The 21,400-nt window shown below is 34.0% G+C and overlaps 1 pseudogene; it reads right to left on the reverse strand.

The window, feature by feature from the left end:
• Positions 1-10,810: 10,810 nt before the first annotated feature.
• LOC143575908 (putative E3 ubiquitin-protein ligase ARI8 pseudogene) lies at positions 10,811-12,827 on the reverse strand (annotated as a pseudogene).
• Positions 12,828-21,400: the final 8,573 nt, after the last annotated feature.

The following is a 21,400-nucleotide window of genomic DNA, read 5'->3' on the forward strand; positions in this document are numbered from 1 at the left end:
GTTTAAGTACCGACACGATCTGGTTAGGGATGTGCTCTTTGATATATTCAGGCGAGCTGGAATTTCTGTTAAGAAAGAAGCACCTGTGAATTTCCTGACTGACCCGTCGGAGGGAAGATCATCTCTTCGACCGGCTGACATTTTGGTGTTTGGATGGATAGGAGGGAAACACGTGTGTGTGGATTTAACAGGGGTCTCTCCTTTGGTGGGCTTAGGAAGTAGTGGTTTCGCGGTCGGTCAAGCCGCATTAAAAGCTGCTTCAGGTAAGGTGGCAAAACATGAAAAGACGTGTCTTGACAACCAACATGTATTTATTCCTTTTGCTTTTGACACTTTTGGTTTCCTCGCGCCTGAAGCTGTGGAGCTACTTACCCGTGTTCAGCGGGTCATGTATAGTAATGTTATGACTCCAAGATCAGCAAATATAGTTTTTAAAAGATTGGGTTTTGCGATTCAAAAAGGGGTAGCGCAGCTTGTTGCCCGCTTGCCTTCTGTTTCGATGTAATCCAAAAGGTCTTTAATTAAAAATTATTAAATAATTTAAAAAAAAATACAAGCAGAGTAATTATTTAATTAAATTATAAAGTAATTACAGTAATTATGTAATTACATCATAGAGTAATTATGTAATTACTTAATTACTCTATGATGTAATTACATAATTACTTTACTTATATTTATAATTAGTCTACTTGATTCTCATAATTAGTATGTTAATTTTATTTGTATTTGATCAAACCCTACTTATAAGGTGTAGTAATGAGCCTAAATGGCTAAATAAATTGATGAATACATAAACGAGTTAACACATGAACAAAACTTCTTGAACACAAATAAATAAACATGATATGCGTGTGTGTATGTTTGTTCGTTTAATTAAATGAACCAAATAAGACCCTGCTTTGAATCTATGATCATTCTAAGTAACCCTAAATGACATAAACTTAAATTTCATATAAATATGACACAAAGTCACATATATCATTACAACAAAGCTTTTCATCATTCAAAATTATCTGAGGCTGCTTTCGATAAGACCCCCCGATCCGATAGTAATTTTGCATCAATATTGGGTATAAGAGACATCGCACTGAACGATCGGTTGGGGCATGTATCCTTTTCTTTCAGCTATCAATCCCACCACGTGATGCATGGTTAACCTTGCCATGTCTATTAACTATATATTGCACCTCAATTTATAGTTTTGTGTTAATATTGTATGACAATTCATGTCAATATTGTATTACGTCTTGGCTATATTGTTTGTAGATTGGAACAGTTAAGATTTTTGGTTAACATTGTTTGGTCATGTCACTCGTGGCGTATCTTTGAAGTTTTTATTTGTCGTCGTCATCATCATCATCATTATCGTACTCAATATATCTCATTAATATAGGTAAGGTCTGAGGAGGGTAAGATGTAGACAGCCTTACCTCTACCCCGTAGGACTAGAGAGGCTGCTTCCGGTGAGACCCCCGGCTCGATAGTAGTTTTGCATCAAGGCTTGGAAATAAGGCACATAACACTCAACCATCGGCATACCGGTCGATTGGTGCTTGCACCCTTGTCTTTCGGCTATCAACGCCATCGTATGATGCATGATTAACCTTCCGCCACTTTTAACGTTATTTTCACGAGATTGGTAAAATAACGAGTGCAATTTCACTTTTGCCCACCCAAGGGTTCATACATATATACATTATATGCGCGCACAACAAGCATGACATTTTGAAGTTTTTATTTGTGTTGCATCAAATAGATCAAATATCGTAACCATCCGATAGTTATAAGATTGTAGTTATACAACATGCATATGGTCTTAAATTAAAGAAGAGAAAATGAGTATCTATATATATTGCAAAACTAGTTTTAGAGCTCGTGTAATACAAGGAATTATCTAAATTAAAAAGTAACAACTAAAGCAAATAATTACATAACGTATGTGGAAAAATGCATTACATCTATGCTTGTATAATACTATGTGCACATAAATTGATTTTATTTATATCACAAAATTATTTTTTTTTTCAAAAAAAAAAACTTAATAAAAAAAACGAGCGTGCAAAAACATATTCGAGAACCTCCTTATATTGGAAATTTATTTCTCAATATCATATATGTATAATTGAAAGAATGTTGGTTATGAACCTATTTAAAAAAGAAGACTTCTCATACAATAGTAGTTTTGATCACTCAATCTAAATATAGATGGAACGTTTACCTTTATTGATATATTTCCCAATTTACCACACATAAAAGGAAAGGAGAACATTAAATTGTAATGACGGATATTTTTCAAAAACTATGTTTTTCTGAGCTACACCATAAAAAAGATTTTGATAAATTTGAGGGGGTTTCTCGACTTTGCCATAATGACAACATAAAAAATAGCATGTTAACTTATTCAATATTTTGAATATTTTACTTCATTTGAGCATAGTTTTGCATGACATGCTTAATACACATTATGATCACCATTAAAGAAAAAATTAATGCTAACACAAATGTTTCAAATTTAATAAACGTTAAAAGCATTGATAGGCCTAGGATGGCATATCGGAAGTGCTCGCCATTTTTTCTTAAATTTTAATAGTCGGAGGAAAAATAATTAATTTGCAAAATTTCGAGCATTTTGATTATTTCCAAAAATGCCCTTGAAAATAAATTTGAAACCATAATCATGTTTAAAATTCTAACTTCTACCCGTTTGACATTCTCAAGTCAACTTTTTGAACCCGTAACGAATTTGACGATAAATCCATTTGCATTCTCAAACTTTTAAAAGTACTTAAATTACCCATTTTTAAACCGTAACAAATTTTAAGCCAAATATATCTAACTTGTACCAAACAATCTATTTACCAACTTTTGGCTCGTAACAATCACATTTAAGTTTCACAAAAAACCCAAAACAATCATTGATAAAAAAAACCAACAAATTAAATATGATAAACTTTGTTATATATGAAAGTGATTGGTATATACTATAATTACATTTTAACATATATATATATATGATTGTTTTCTTTTGAAAACCAGTTTGAGTTTTAAGAACTCGAAAGAACTCAACATAACAAGTTTTTTTTTGAATTTTTTTACATATACGTAATATATGTAGGATACATGTACGTAGAAAAATTACAGAATTTTTTACGCACCGAGTCAACTTTTTCCATAGGTGTAATGGACGTTTAAATTAGTGTAATAACGGTACATCTTTATTCTCCCTCCTACTTAATTTTTAATCAAATTTAATCTCAACCACATGATCTCATCTAATTAATTAAATGTGTGGTTAAAAATGAAGTTCTTAAGTTCTTAAAACTCAACAAGGTTATCAAATTATCCCTCCATTATATAGTTTACTAAATTAACCTAGAAAAATAATTAATAAATAGATTTAAAGCATATATTTATAATTTACATAATTATATGATAATTTACAAAATTATAATAATAATAATAGTAATAATCGATAAATAGATTGACTTTAAAACAATAGATCAGCTTTTAAGCATATATTTTTAATTTAAAAGTATATATTTTTAATTTAAAGATTAAGAAAATTGCTTCGTAAAATGAAAGTATATTCTAGTTTTATTTTTCTTTAAAATCTTCAACAATATACATGGTATAATATGTTAATTATAACATTTGAATTATATTATTTTCAATATTTAACAAACATGGTTTGTCGTTTTTTTTGGATTTCACCAAGTATATTTTGAAATATATAGTAATATAATATGTTAATACTTATTTTTATAAAAATATATAGATATAATATAAATAGAGTGTAAAAGAAAAGTGTATAATTATTGATATATGAAATATATTATGATCAATTAAGATCTTAGTTTAGGAGGGAAAAAAGTTGTGAGAACTAACTAAAAAGCGATACATGTCACAATTATTTTATTTTATTAGAATAATAGGATAGGATAGGATAGGATAGGATAGGATATAATATGATGTATCAATGATACAATATCGTGAAAAAATGACTTACTAAATAGGTGATCGTGGTTCTTTTAGAAGGAAAATAGTGAAAAGTTATTCTTCCCTTTAACAGTGTGAACCGTTTGGTTTGGGTCAGCTTCAGGCTAAAACCAAATTAAAAACCAAAACTTCGGTTTTAGGATATTTGAAATCATTCGGTTCGGTTTTCCGGTTTTCTCTTTGGTTCGGTTTAGTTTATGTTCTTGCCATTTGGTTTGGTTTTGCCAAAAATAATGTACTTTAATGTAAATAATTTTGTTAATAATTAACTTTTTTGAATGATTGTTAATTATTAAATAATTGATTATTATTATTACATAAAATAAAAAATAAGAATCTGAAAATTCGGTTTAGCTTCGTGTTTTTGTTACAAGCAAAACGAAAACCGAAGTAATTTTGATTTTTATAAAAACATAAAACTAAACCGTCAAATCGTAATTCGATTTTTTACAAAAACATAAAACCAAACCGTCGATTTTTATTCCAGTTCGATTTTTTCAGTTTCGGATTAATTTTTTTTTCCCACACCCATACCCTAGTACGCTTTATTAAAATAACATTATTATGGAAAAGCAAATGGTCTCCTACTTCGTGTGTAAATGGTATACATGCAAAGTACAAGCAGACAATGCACTATGCACGTCTAAACTGATATACTACTTAGGCTGAGGGGTGTGGGGGGCGCGAGAGGGGGCGCGAGTGGGGGCGCCAGCCAATAATATTGTGACGTGTGGCAGAGAGAGAAACTTGATAAGATGGGTGTTGGAGCCCCCGCTCGCGCCCCTGGCCCTGGTGTGGAGGGGCGCGAGGGGGCGCGAGCGGTTTTTTTTTATTTTTTTATAAATGTATTAAAAAAACGTATTATTAAAAAATTTGATCGGAGTTATTTTTTGTTTTAGTTCCGCTACCTTAACGAATATGACTAAAACTCACTGAATTTGCGTAGACTCGACGCGTTTTGTTTTAATTCCGGTACTATAACGAACATAACAAAAACGATCATACCAATTTTTTTTCGTTCTTTGTTTTTGTTCCGTTACCATAACAAACATGACATAAAACCGACCGAATTTGTATACACTCGCCGCTTCAACGCCCAAGTTTTACCGACCGACTCCACTCCATCAGTCCACCTCAATTTTTATAACTTTTTTGTTTTAGTTAGTTTCAATATTATAATACACTTACCGTCCTAACACTTGGGTTTTACCGATCTATCCGTCGCGCTAGATAAAACACCCTAAGCCGTTTAAAAGTAACTCACTTTACAACCTAACAAGCAAAGTGTACAACCTCATAATGCACAACTTAAACAAGAGGTCGGTTACCACAAGCATATCAGCCCACAACACACAAATATAAACAAACAAATATCTCAAACCCTAATTCCGCTACTTCGCCTAATCCACTCTCATCACCACCGGCAACTCAACGCCGCCGTGAACCACCGCCGGAGTCATACCGCCGTACACAACTAACTCCGATCAGATTGTTATTCACCATCAGGTAACAAATCGAATCAATTTATAAAAAATTTTTTTTTTTTAATAAACATAAAGAGCCCAACGGCTCTATTTACGCATTCCCAGGCTCCCTCACGCGCATTCCCAGCCGCGAGACCCCTTGCGCCCGCCTGGATTTCCGCGCTCGCGCCCCTCTCGCGCCTCGGTGGTGTGGTGCTCGCGCCCCGGGGCGCGAGCGGACGGGCTCACGCGCCCCCTCTCGCGCTCCACACCCCTCAGCCTTAGTACTTACCAGCCACCACTGAATTAAATTTGTACAAATAAATAAATTAATTAATAATTTAGAAAAGCTGATCAGTACTAGTTATTGAGTTGCTTCACTAATAATTAAAGACAGATTGACAATTAATGGACTAAATGACTAATCCTTATTATACTAATTGTCTTTTTTTTTTTCTTTTTGTATGTTTTTGCTCCCCAATTAACAGACCAGATGGTCAATTATAGACTGAAAACGATTCATACTTCTTTTTAAATATATTTAATATTATGATGAATTAGATGTTTTTGAGCCATTGATTTCTTGGATTACAAATGAGTAATTATTTTTTGATACGAAATTCCCTAATTATGTGTTACGTCTTGGTATGTTTTGCTTGTTTCATCTTTTGAAATGTCTATTAGTACATTATTTATTTATTTTTGTTATGATTTTATTAAGTTATATATTTACATGTTATTTATTATGTATTACTAGTTTTAGAGCCCGTGTCACACACAGGATAATTTAAATTATAAAATTATAAGTAAAACAAATAATTACATAGCGTATATGAAAAAAATGTATTACATCCATGCTTTATCTATACAATGTGTATATAAATTGATTTGATTTATATCACAACATGATTTTTTTAAATGAGCTTAATAAAAAAAAATGACGGTGCAAAAACGTACCCGAGAATGCTTATTTCTATTGAAAAATTAATTATCGGTGTCATATATTTATAATTGAAAGAATCGTGGTTATGAACCAATTTCGAAAATAAGACTTCTCATACGATAGTAGTTCTAACCACTCAGCCTAAATACAAAAAAGGCATTACCTTTATTGATATATTTATCAATTTACCACTCATCAAAGAAAAGTAGAACATTAAATTGTAACAATGGATGTTCTTCAAGAACTATATTTTTCTGAGTTACACCATGAAAAAGATTTTGATAAGTTTTAGAGTGCTTTTCAACTTTGTCATAATGACAACATAAAAAAATAACATGTTAACCCATTCAATTTCGTGAATATTTTGTTTCATTTGAGCATAATTTTGCATGACATGTGACGTGAGGTCGAAGACTCACTCAAACTTAAACCAAATACAACTAAATAGATAGCAGTAAGTGGGTATCGAACACGAAGAGTTTGTGGAAAATGTGTTAACCAAGTAGCTTAACGATTAAACTAAGATAATTGTAAATGACACAAAGTAATTTCCAACTTGGTTTTGATTTGATTTTTAACACTAAATTAAACTAAACGAAAGTTGTAAACGAATAATTAAACAAGTATTCCTCTCGGTGTTCGGGTTATTGCTCAACACTCTTGTTAACATTCAATGGATAAACCGTAATATCTCGGTTTTGTGTACATGCAATTGTTTGTGATTAATCAAGAACTAAGTACTCGAATTTCTAGAATGCAAGATTGTTACTTAACAATCAATCAATACTATTCATTCTTGTTCTTCCCACTAAATCTCGATTGCCAACGACACCAAGAACATATGGCTAAAAGCTAGATATAAACAATATGGACAAGTTACAACAATCACACAAACACAAGATTATGCTAAAATAACATTTTAGATAATCAATCCAAGTTCAAGAACAATAACAAAAGTGTTTTGCAAAGAACCTTACATCCCGAGAGAAATACCACGAAACTAGCCACTCATGGCTCGAGAGATCATTGTCGTGTCAAGAATCTTTTACTAGCAATCCCAAACATAAAACCAATGATACAAAGACCCAAAATAGTGTTCTTGTTCCTCCAAAATCGCCCTTAGCCGTCCTCAGTGAAAAAGTAGTCCAGAGTCACTCCAAATCGGCCTATTAAAAGACATGCATGTGAGTCTCCACCCCGGACCGTGGGCCACGGTGTCAACCGTGGTCCACGGTTGACCAAAGTCAACCAGTCTTCCTAGCCAGACTGTCGGCCATGGTTAGGACCGTGGGCCACGGTGCCCTTTCTTCTCCACGGTACGGTGGACTCTGGAATGTTTGCTTCAGGTGGACCGTGGGCCACGGTGGAGCTCATTCCCGCGACTTGTTTTCTTCGTATCTATCGCGTTCCAGCTCCGTTTTCTTCACCGTTTTCGCCCCGTGTTCTCGTAACGTCGCTCTCTAGCTCCTCAAACCTGCAAACACTCGAACAACCGTAGACAACTAATTCCACGGAATTAACTTAATTCCGAAAGCATATTTATATCTTTTAATTCACTTAGTTGCTCTCCTACGGGTCTCCCGTTAACATGCTTCCCATACAACGTTATGATCACCATTGAAAGAAAAAATTAATGTTGACATAAATATTTCAAATTTGAAAAAAGTTAGAAGCATTGATAGGCATGGGAGTGGCATGTTGAAAGTGTTCACAATCTTTTCTTAAATTTTAATAATTGAGAGGAAAATAGTCAATTTGTCAAATCCCGAACCTTTTGATTATTTCAAAAAATGCCTTAAAAATAAATTTGAAACCCGAATCATCTTTAAAATTCTAACTTTCATACTTTTGACATTTTAAAGTCAACACTTTGAACCCGTAACAAATTTGACGATAAATCTATTTTGCATTCTCAAACTTTTAAAAATACTCAAATTTCATTTTTGATCCGTAACAAATTTTGATCTTAATGTTGTTAACTTGTACCAAACTATATATTTACCAACTTTTAACCAATAAAATAAAATTTAAGTTCAACAAAAAACCCGAAACAATTTTCATTTGAGAAACATGATTTGTTGTTGATTTTTGGAATTCACAAAGTATTTTGAAATATATAGTAAAATAATATGTTAATATTCATAATTATAAAATTATATAGATATTATATAAATATAATGTAAAAGGAAAGTGAATAATTATTAATTTTTTACATATATTAGGGCATATTAGTTGGAGGGAAAAAAATTGTAAGAATTAACCAAAACATGACAAGTGTCCACATTTATTTTACTTTATTAGAATATGAAAAGGTAGATGTAGTAACATGTGTTGAATAAAAGGCTATTGCCCTAGCGATATCAAAATGTGTGATAAGACTTAAACATTTTTATGTGGTGGGAGTTCAAATCTCGTGGGTGACAAAAGTTGGCATTAGGATAAAGAAAAGGCAATAAATATGTGTATTTAGTATTTACGCGGGCCATGTAGACCTTACTTGATATATAAAGGCATTTGTGCATTATTGATTGAAAATACTACAAAACATCTTGGAAACATATTAAAGGGTGATCAGTTCACACCACAGTAAAGGGAAAAAACAAAAAGAAAATCTATCTTAACTCGTGTATTGTTTTAATGTTCAATGATTTAGAGTGCAAACGCACAAGACACAAGTTATAAGTAGATGATTAATAGTTTTGTAACTTGTAGTTTTGTACTATTAATCATTAGGCATAAGGTCCATTTGTAAATTATTATAACTATAACTTTTTTACGGTAACTAAAAAAACAACTGCATGATTTTAAAGTAGAATAATAAATAACTTAAATTAAATATTAAAAAACATAACTTTCAAATTGTTTGCCCATAAAAGAGAGAACCATATAATAAAATGAAAGGTACTTGAGAGAATAAGTATGTCTACCCAAAAGGACCATACATTTAAAACGCATTCTCAATTATTGAAAGATAAGCGATTGGAAATTTAGAATTTCAATCTTCAAGTAAAAATTAAAAATAAAACAAGTTCAATTTTTTTAGATGTTTGATTTAAAGGTTGCCGATTAATATTATATAACTAGGTATCATTTAATAAACTAATTGTCATTCTTTTTGATATGGTAACCCAAGTTGTAAATGCAGTCGAGGCGATACCGACCGAACTCCCGTTACATGACCGCCTTAACACACGGGTTTTCTTTCAAAGGTCTCACCGCAATGCACAGGGGACAACTGGACAAGCAACCAAATCTTAATTATTTTGGCCCAATTAAAATTATTAGTGAAGCTTAAATGGTGGGCTGAAACGTTGATGGATGCTTTGATGTTTGGGACTCGTGTTGCATTACAATTAAAAAGATGAAGCGGCCCGCGAAAAACAAATTTGGGCTTGAGAAATAGAACAGCAAAAAGGTGTTGAGACTTGAGAATAATATTAAGAAAATTGAATCAATCAATTTATGAAAAATGAGAATAACCTTTGACGGTTAAATATATAGAGTTGATTTCTTTTGAGAACCATTTTGAGTTTTAAGAACTTAAAAAAACTCAACGTAACATTTTTTTTTTTAATTTTTTTTACAGATATGTAATATACGTATGTTACATGTACCATAGGCGATGGTACATGTACCAGAGGTGAGTCTCTATGCAAAGTGGTTGTTGCGTTTGAAAAGGATTCATAATATGACATATATTATAGGTGATGGTATATGTCTATATAGTACATGTTTGTTTGGACACATCGTCGTAATAGTTTGGCGTACCGTTGTAATTGGTTTAGACACGTCATTCCAGCAAATTTAGACGCAGTGTTTTAAGCGGACAAGTTAAATGCACCATTATAATTATAATTAATAATTAACATTATATCAACACCTAAAACATCAGCTTTACATATTATTTTGATGAAACATAAGGAGGTTCATGCATGTAGTTTGAAGAGGTTGGTTGACATGGCATAAAATGAAAGCCATTTTATACAAATTATGGCATGGTAAAGACATTAGATATCAATTGGGATTGAAAGACAATATATCCATCCATATTTCCATCATTTTCATTCTGTAACTATTAACCTCTTCATCCTTTATCTAGCAAATGAAAGAGATGTGCACACCAAGCAATGCTCAATTCTGGGAAATAACTGCCTGAATCCAACTTCCGGGATGACAATTGAATTCAAAGAATACAAAGAAACCATAACGATTGAATTCAAAGAATACAAAGAAACCATAAACAAAATACCGATGAAGATGAAATAGTCGCCCTTTAAACATATTCTATACTTGTACACGTACTTATTTTTATTTACATAGATAATCTGATCTTTTAGCTAGTTCAGTTTTAAACACGCATAGATAACCGAAAATGGTCAGCATCATACAATAGAACAACACACACAAACATAAAGCATCAATTAGACTGCCCACAAATCAAGAAGTTGTAAAGTTTAAGGGAAAAGAAAAATACTTATTCAGTTTTAAAAACTATACCAAACACCCTGCAAACCATTCATCTATCCGTCTTGATCACCCAGCTGCTCGTTACTAGGCTCACCAGCCATCCAAGCCGCATGCCTCTGTGTATCATTCATGGGCCGCCTCGTCACCATCCTCATCCTCTTCGAACCATCACCTCGTCTCGACGACTCACCAGCCGCCCGCCCTCTAACCTTGCTACTCGAACCACCCGCTGCACCCTGGTCTGAACCATCCATGGCTCGAGTCTCGTTAGAGTCAACATCCGAAAGACCATTCTCCAACGCCCTAACCAGATTCTCAAAATAAGACCGAGTCACAGTAGTCAAATCAGATAACTTCACCCTAAAAGCATTAAACTGTTCTTCAGTTGCGTTTTCATCTTCGTTTATAATATAAGTTTGTAATTCTTTCTCAGCACAAAGATGAAGCCTTTCTAAACCAGACTCCGCCTCACCCTGCAAATACTCAAAAAACTGCTTTTTAGCTGCTTCTTGATTAGGAATATAAAATCCATACGCGTATGTCCACTTCAGCGCGCGCCTGCACTCAACTATCTGCAACCAAGCATCAATAATAAACTGCAACTGTGTCTCCGGTTGACAGTAGTTTAAACTAAGGGTTTTAATATCAACAGTTTCAATCTTATGCAAATCCAAAAGTGCTTGCTTTCTCGACTTTTCATTAGCAGCCCACCGTTCATAATAATGCGTGTACCTTTCAATCGCCATTTTAGCCAACTCCCTTTGTTTTTCAGCTTCAGGAACAGCAACACCCCCTTCTTTAGTAAAACTATTACAAGCTGTACCATGTCCATTATACGAGCGAAGACACAACCAACAAAACTCATAACCACAAGGCTGCCTGCAAGTCATGTGCATACACCCGTGATTCTTCTCAATCGACCGCTTGCATTTAGGACACGGCTTCGTGTACGCAAGAATCCAGTTCGTGTTTTCAGCTTCCGCATTATTCTTCAACACCCATTTACCCACCGTCTCACAATCAAGCGGACGGTGCGCGTCCTCCATACACTTCCAACAAAAACCATACTTACAAAAACAAGAAACATCATAATTCCCAATCTCAAAATCATCATCAAACTCAACCGCGTACTCGCACCCCGGACCAGGGCACCATTTAATCTTCTTATTACTGTCAACATAAGTCCTAAGCATAAAAAGATCATACCTTTTCACTTCACTCTCAGTAACTAACAACTTAACCATATCCGGACCAACCGCAGCACCGCATCCAGGCTCCGGACACCGTAAAGTCAAACACCCCGCACCATCATTAATCGCCGTCCCAACATACGCCTTCCAACACACCTTACAATAACTATGATCACACCCACAAGTAGCAATATCCCTCTTCCTAACCGACTCAAAACAAATCCCACAGTCCACCTTTCGACCATCCGATTTCGGGAACTTAGCATCCGTGCCAACGTCTAATAACCCGACACTCCGACGCACTGCAGCCTCATCCTGAAACCAAGCCTCATGAAGCTTACTAACATCCCAATTATACCTAACCAATAACAAACAAGCATCATCTCTAGGTATGGATAAAACAGAGGTAACGATAATAACATCTTCCTCTAGCCGTTTACCCAGATCGCGTTCTGTAAGGATCACATAGCTTTTATCGGACGTGGGATTGGCGCGGTTGACCAGAACATTATACTCATCGGCGCCGTCGTCCACGTCACGATCAACATCATAAGCATCGGCATCATCGTCATAGTACACATCATCATCATCGTCATCGGAAAAAGAGGTGAATGTGAATTGAACAAGATGATCGGAACTCATGGGTAGCATTAAAACCCGATCAATTGTGAAGAAAGGCTTAAACTTGAAGAGAATTGGGCATCGAGGAAGTCGAATCGGATTAGGAAGAATAATTTAGGGTTTAAGAGAAAATTGGAGAATAATTTGGGGATTTTGGAGGTGGGATGTATGTATGTATGTATGTATGTATGTATGTTAATGTTAGTGATTATCGTTATCTTTAATTTTTAATCATTCTGAGAATTTTTCGAAGGAAAAAGAAATAAAAAAAACAAACTTCGGGATTAAGTTTAACACAGTTTCGAGTTGTGGGCCCAATTGGCCCAAAAGGTAATGCACCATATTTTCAAGATTTATATCGTGCGTTCGTGCGTAGTCAAAACTGGAGGTGTACAAAATCGGTTTGGTCAACGGCTGGTCAAAACCGGTTTTATTTAAATTGGTTTGGTTTATAAACCAGTTTAGAAGCAAGATAGGCTCGGCTAGTCACGTCAGTTTGGTCCGGTTTTTCTAAAACCGGTTCGGTTTCAAAATCAGTTTGGTAGATCTTAAGAGAACCGGTACTGAAACTGGCGGTTTGGTCAGTTTATCGGTTTGGGTGAAACCAAGTTTAAACCCAAACCGGTTCGGTTCGTTTGTCTAAAACCGGTTTTTTTGTACACCTCTAGTCAAAACGAGGCACACCCAGGAAATTTGAGTTATGTGACGCTTAGTTAGCTTTTAGGTATTTTACAACAAGCGGGTGTAGTGGAAAATCCACCCAAAACGCCTCTCTCTCCTCTCCTCTCTTTCACAAGACCCTCAAAACTCATGCCACGCCAATATTTTGTACAAAATGCCGAAACCAAAAAATCACCCAAAACGTCGGGGGGAGGGGGGTTTGTTCCCCGACATTTTGGCTCCAAAACGCCACCATGACTTTGCGACTACGGACGGTCTTAGACAAGGGTGTGATCGGTTCAGTTATTAGTCTTAACTGAATTAACTATTCGGTTTCTGTTAATTGTTACGGTTTGTTTATTTAGTTTGTTTGTTTTCAGTTGAGTTTGGTTCAGTTAATAATTAAAATCAAACTTTGACTAAACTTTTTGCTCTAAATACATCAAATAGATATACATGAAATTAATGTATGACTACATGAAATGATGTTATAAAGAAAATATAAACGGTTTGGTTTGGTTTGGTTTGGTTCGGTTTGGTTAATTTTTGTTAACCGTTGATACAAAAACCCGATAACAGATTTTCTGTTAAATTGGTTTTCGGTTAATGTCATATAGTTTTGTCAGTTTTCGGTTTGACTTTGATTAACGATACGGTTATTGTTAACTCCTAGGTTAGGAAAGTCGGAAATAAAAAGAAACTGAATATCTAAATGAAATTGAAATTTATAACAAATTTAATTTAATTTTGCTAGAAATTGTAAAGGTGCGTGATTGGTAATTTACGCAAATGAGTTGGATTGTTAAAAGCCAAAATAACTTTAAGCCTCATAGATATCAACTACTTTATTCCTATAACGACTTCTGTGAAGTACTGAAGTTTCCTGGAATGTTCAATAACCATTTCGAAGAAAAGATATATAATTGACTTTGAAGTTTCAATGTACTTTCTAGTGGTTCGCCATCAACTACTTTTAAGTCTTTGGAACGAAGTTGCAACCTTTCATATCTTTATAAATTATAATTATTTGAAGTTTGAAATATTATTATCTTTTATTTTATATACTTTTAGTTAGTTTTATTATTATGTAATCTCCTAGTATGTAGGAATTAGAACTCCTTTATATGATTACTGATTAGGTTTTGAGATTTGGAACAACTTTTTATAAGAACTTTGTTACTAAGACATCTTGAGACATTACTATAAGTTGATGGTTTATTTTATACATTTGAGACATGTTTGCAATTGGGATATCGGATTCCTAGCCCACAAATTATCACCACAAAAAGAACAAAGAAAAATCACCCACTGCGGGGTCAGGTCGTCAGGATTTATGATTACAAGCAAAAAGAACACAAGGGAAAATAAATTGTAGTCTAAAATCAGTTCTTTATGAACCAAAGCATCATCTTTTGTGATAGATTAATCCTCAAACATGTTTGTAAGTATCTTGTTTGTATGTGGTTTTTGGCATTTTACTATGACTAGTGAATCAGGATTAAATGTTTATAAAAGAAATGTGCCTCCTTATACATATAGTTGAAGAATATCCATGATATGGTAGTCAGTTCGTGTTTATCTTACACAATTCGAGGTATTTAGTTCGTGCTTGTCGTATTAACTTTCCAAAGAGTTAGTGGTATTAGCTTTAACAGGAATCTGATCCACCTTTCTCATTAAAATGAATAGTTATATGGCTCTTCATTGCATGATTTTAGGTGGCTATTGTGTGTTTATTATTCTACTTTCTTGAAGAGACATATGATTAAATAGTCTTGGCGGGAACATAGTCTACTTTCACGTGTAATGTGTAGAAAATTATCACACCACAAGTTCATGTGTGTTGTTATTTTGCCATGTGGATTTGAAATCAAAGTGATATTTTCCCTTGATTAATTATCATCTTCTTTGTAACTTGTTTCATTTAGAGTAATTGCTAGTTATTATTTAATTGCAATATTCACAAATCAATCTACTTAATCGGTAGATAATTATAAAAGTTAATCGATGGTAGTTGTCATGTACACCGAATGATTCTTGGTTCCTATCCTACCTATATTACCATGTAACGCGTACACTTGTTTATTTTTGTGTAGTTAATCCTATGATGAAAATCATTTATATTGTTTAAACCTATTTGTGTGAATTTTTTTTTTTAAATATATATACGTTCACACATCAATATATTAAAATCAACAAAGGGTATTAAAGAGTTCATATTGAGATTTTTAAATAAACATTGTCTCATGAGGTATAAGTGTATAACCGCATATAAGTCAGTACAAGTATTTACACTAAACGAGTCAAATAGTTGAAGCGTCCGGTCGAGGGATTAAAGCTCAAGTTTAAGAGTTCATTTAAAGACTTAAAATTTTTATAGGTTAGAAATATCACTACAGTATTATTGATTTATTGACTTATAGGAAACTAAACGAAAGCGTACAAAATAGCATCGAGTATCGACATCTCATGGCAAAGATAAGTACCCAAACATGTAAGTAGTGTGGATTTGAAGTTACAAAGAAGATCATGAGTGTGTGTGATCAAGTTGATGGAAGGCAAAAGTTGTGTGAGTATGAAGTTGAAGAGGATTACAAGGACTATTCAGTGGCGGATCTTGTACTATTCAGTGATGGATCTTGAACATTTAATTAGGCTGGGCTGAAAGTCACAAACCCAAAATATTTTTTAATGCTTCTAAGTTTATGGTTGACGATGTAGTTCAAGTCAAGTCAAACAACAAAACTCTAAATTCAATCATTCAAATTACTTTTCTTACACATAAAAACTCAAATTTTAAAGCAAACGAAAAAAATATGTGAGGGGAAGGATGAGTATCAGAAAAAGAATCACAACTCATCCCGATGACCTTTAAGCTCTTTATAAAGAATTACGGGTGCTGAATCAAAACTTTCAGCCAATTCTTTTTCAATGTAAATCACTAAGTTATTCGTAAGATAATCATCTGACATCTTATTGCAAAGACGATTGTTGAATATTTTCATTGCTGAAAGTCCAAAATCAAAACACATCAAATTGACATTCGAATACCGAGTTCACATAATCAAAACACACATATTCCTAAATTCTGAAAGGAGACCAAATTCGAGCACAAATTCTTTCAATAATTTTAAACCCTGACCAACCAAAGTACCAAATTGTAAAAAAAATACCAAATGGTAAAATTAGTGGCCGAACATGGTATCTGAAGTCTGAATCTTCGTCAATCGTCACTACTAAGTGCTGAACCTTAGTTGCCTGCTTCTATTTGGTTCGATTTCACACCCACACGACCCAGCGGCGAAAACGTAAACGGCCATTCCAACTTCAACAATGGGGTTGGGGTTTTGGGCTTGATGTTTGCTTCTTTCAGTTTAAAATGCGTTTGGGATTGGGCTTATGGGACTTTATTTTTTAGGTTTTCTTTAAAAAGTTCAAGGGGAGGGGGGGGGGGGGGGGGGTTGATTCAAATAATCAGGATGGTTCGGACTCAATATATAAAATTTTTGTTTTGATTTTTTTGAAAAAAATACGCTATTAAGCGAACAAACTGTTGGGGTCATGGCTCGGTTCGTCCCATGAAAAGATTTGCCCCTGGGACTATTAAAAGAAATTGGTAAGCATGTTAGAGACAGCGCGCTTAATACAAGTATCAAACATGAATGTGACTCGTTTAAGTACCTTATATCTCATGTCTATAACACCGTTTTAAGTTTCATATACTAGTAAAAATAAATAATGGAATCTAGCATACTAATCTCAATTAATTAAAAATTAAAAAAAATTGCATAAAGTACATTTTTTATTAACAGGTTTACTCACGTTTTAAACAATTGCCTATTGTATGGTCGAGCAGAATGACATGACCCGCAACCTACTCAAAAGGTAACCTTGATTGTCATTTTACTTTGGATCTTAATTGCATCTGGGATAAAGCATCGTTGCAGATATCAAGGTTTTGGCAAAATAATGTACATTTTGATTCGGAGAGTTGTTTAGGATTTTAATTTTTTTAGTAAGTTAGCTGATTTTTAGTTCATGTGGTTTGTAAAATGAAAAGAAAAAAAAAAGTAATTGCAAACGAATTTAGCTGATTTTTTTTTAATGAAGCTAGTATTAGACTCCAAACGGCAATGTGTAGTGGGGCAATATTGGGGGCAATATCGTCCCAATATAGCCCTCTACGTGCCCCCCACCCCCAGCGATTTGAAATACGGCTGAGCACGGTTCGGTTCGGTTTTTAGGTGAAACCGAAAAGTCGGTTTTTCAAATACACAAACCGATCGGTTTTCGGTTTTTCAGTTTTTTCGATTTGGTTATAATCGGTTTTTTTTGTGTGTATGTAGACATTGCAAAAAAATTCCAAAAAAAATGAAAATGCACATAAGATTTAAAACACAAAAATAGGCATTATATTACGTGGACCCAAACAAATACAAACTTGCAAGGGTGCTAGAGTTTAAAATATAACAAATTTTTTAATTGAAAAACACTAAAAGTTTAGTTTCAATCTTCATTCTTCATCTTATTTATCTTCAAAGTTTACTCCCAATCCTTATCAACTTCATAATCTTCATCACCAGCAACGGTAGATCCTTTTGGTGTCTTGTTTCCGGTCATAACATCTAAAAAAACACATATAATTGTATGAATATTTAAGTAAAAATACATATCGGTCCGGTTCGGTTTTTCAAAAATGGAAAACCGAACCGAAACCAAAATTCAGTTTTTCAAAAAAACAAAAAATTAACTGTCAGTTAATGCTTCGGTACGGTTTTTTCGGTAATTCGGTTTCTGCTCACCCCTAATTTGAAGGGGGGCATGCATTTGCCGCCGAGTAAAGGTTTGGAAATAATATTATTTTATTATTATGATAAAATAAAACCCACTTGAGTTAAGAAAACTCTAAAACCTCATTATCAACCATATGTTTTTAATTGAAATTTGAATTTTTGGTCCACGAATAAAGTTAATAAAAAATGTAAAAGTAAACTTATATTTTTCCTCTCCTGAAAAATATGCTTAAAAGTTCAAAAAAAAGTAAAAAAAAAAAAAAAATAGGTAACAATTTTTTTTATTAATCGATGTTTTGTATTAAATGCAACAACATATATTACATGCGTAAAAACAACAAAAAAATTATATTATCTAGGGTTTTCATAGGTTTTCTTAAATCAAATGTTTCATTCTATACATGCTCTATGTGTGTATGTGTGTGTGTGTGTAGGGGAGATTTCAAATGAGAACTCCTTTGAGTTTTAAGAACTCGAAAGAACTCAGTGTAACGATTTTTTTTTGAATTTTTTTTACACATGCGTAATATATGTAGGTTACATACACGTAAAAAATTATAGAATTTTTTACGCACCAAGTCGACTTTTTACACATATGTAACGGACGTAAAAGTTAGTGTAACCACGTACATCTTTATTCTCTCTCCTACTTTGACTTTTTTGCCAGATCTAATCTCAATCGCATATTCCAATCCAGTTAATTAAATGTGTGGCCTACAATGGAGTTCTTAAGTTCTTACAACTCAACATGGTTCTCAAAAGATCCCTCCCATATATATATATATATATATGGGTGTGATCTAGAGAGAACTCCTCGTAAAGAGAGAACTAATAAAGAATTATGTTTAACTTAAAAAAAAATATTTTGTGAATTTTTTTTTCTTTCCTCCTATTAAGATGTTATTGTTCTTAAAAAAAACTGTCGACGTAGTGCATATGTGCACTAATGTGTATTGTATACATACAATAGTGTTTTATTGCAAATAATACAACACAATTGCATTATACAAAACACACTATTGAATATATGCAAATACAACACTAATAATTGTATGTAATACACACTACATATACGTAATACAACACTAATGCACATATGTACTATATCGATTTTTTTTTTGTTTTTGTATATAATATAACACTATTTTACTAACACAATACAAAAAGTTACATATACGCTATTCAACACTATTGCACATATCAAAATACACACTAGTGCACATATGCAATAAAAAATGTCGATGTATTGCATATGTGCACTACAACAAGTTTTTTTTGTTATTTTTTTTATTTTTTATTTTTATATTTTTTTCTAGTAAAGAATAATAACATATAAGAAGGATGAAAGAAAAAACACACACACACACATACATGCATTGCTGTTATTCTTAGGAAATACATGCATTGCTGTTATTCATGTTAACAATAAAATGTATTCTTAGAAAATATTTTTTTAATTAAATTAAAAATATTTCCTTATTAGTTTTCTAGTTATCTCTTTAAAAAGGAGTTCTCTCTTTATCTTCTTCCTATACACACACACACACACACATACAAGCATACACACATACATACATACATACATACATGGGAGTAGAGGTGGCAATATGATTGGGTTGGGTTAGATTTGGGTGATGGGTTATAATGGATTTGGGTCAGGATGGGTATGGGTTGTAACATCTGCCCCGATCCGACCCGACCCAGGTACCCGTTTCTCTGACCCGATCTCTTTCTTTTATGATTTAATATTTATACTTATATTTTACTTTTAATAATAATATATAATTTCCTTCCCGCCTCTTTCTCTCTCTTTCTTTCCGCCGTCCCGTCCCTCTCCTTCTCTATTTCCGCCTTGTTTCCCTCTTTCTTCTAACTCTTTGCTTGTCCTTTGTTCCTTCCCGCCTAAGGTTGTCTGCGCAGCTCCACGCGCCAGACCCCTTACAAGGAATCCTGCGTGAAGACCACCTGTTTCAGCGATACGCGAGACGAACTCTTCTCGCAGCGCGCTAAGAATTGTAATTCTTCTCGCAGCGCGCTAAGAACGGTAGTTCTTCCCGCGACGCGCTAAGTATTTGTAGTTCTTCTCGCAGCGCGCTAAGAATCGTAGTTCATCCCTCGACGCGCGAAGAATTATAGTTCTTCCCGCGGCGCGCTAGGAATTTTAGTTCCTCCCGCGGCGCGCTAAGAAATGTGATTCTTCCCGCGGCGCGCTTAGAAATGTAGTTCTTTCCGCGACGCGTTAAGGTTAGTTCTGTCTGCCTTCGCGCTCGCGCTCTCTTGACCTTCTGTGTCTGCCTTCGCGCTCGAGCTTTCTCGCGCTGAACCCTTTGAGTTTTCTTCTGTTTAATCTAGCCGTTGCTTTTGTGTTGTCTTATCTTTTGTGCTGTTGACCTAATCTGCTTTATGTCTGAAAAGTTACTTTCGGCGCAGCATGCGCACCAACCCCATTGGTTGGCAGATAAAGTGACTGACATAATCTTTGGAGATCTGCTTTTTCCATGCTTGACCAGTACCTTTATCTGATCCGCCCATGCTTTTTACTGTTAACCTGTCAGCTTTATCTTGCCTCTGCAGCTGCCATATCTTTCCATATCTTTTGCTTTTGGATTCTTATGCTTTTTGATATCTTTTGCTTGATCCTGTTAAAGATCTTTTCCCCTTTTCTAGGGATTATGTCTCCTAGGGTTTTCCTATAAATAATAATAATATTTTCATAACACTACACACACAAAACACTTAATCTCTCCTGTTCTCTTGCCCCTTGCTCTCTCTGCCGTCTTCCTCTCTACCTCCGTCTTCCTCCCTGTTCTGCCCTGCTTTTCCGGTAATATATATATATATTATATATAATAATTTACTTATTAATTATGCTAACTTATAATCAAGACTTAAAACCAATCATTAAAACAATAATCTTATTTATAGGTTAACTTGTGCTTGTTTAAAGTTGGTTCTTGCTTTATCTTACACCGCATCGTTTATCAAGTGAGTAATCTCGTACCTAATCCCTTTTTGCTTTTAATGTTTTGGGATGTTCATGTGTTCATACAAACTTAGAGTCTTAAACTTGTTTATGAACTTTAGTCGCGCAGTATCCCATGTGTTGAGGACGTAGACTTGGCTGTTTATTTGTATGTGTGGATCATTAACCGTCTTGTCGGTCTATTCCGCAGTTCTCATGGTACCATTAGATGAACACGGGAGAACTATCGTTTATGATTTTCTCTTTTGTTTACACATGCACAGTTTGTCTTGTTTGTGAGC

This window comes from Bidens hawaiensis, unplaced genomic scaffold, assembly GCF_021521415.1.
Source record: "Bidens hawaiensis isolate Kalapana, Puna unplaced genomic scaffold, B.hawaiensis_p1.1 tig00027790_1, whole genome shotgun sequence".
NCBI lineage: Eukaryota > Viridiplantae > Streptophyta > Magnoliopsida > Asterales > Asteraceae > Bidens > Bidens hawaiensis.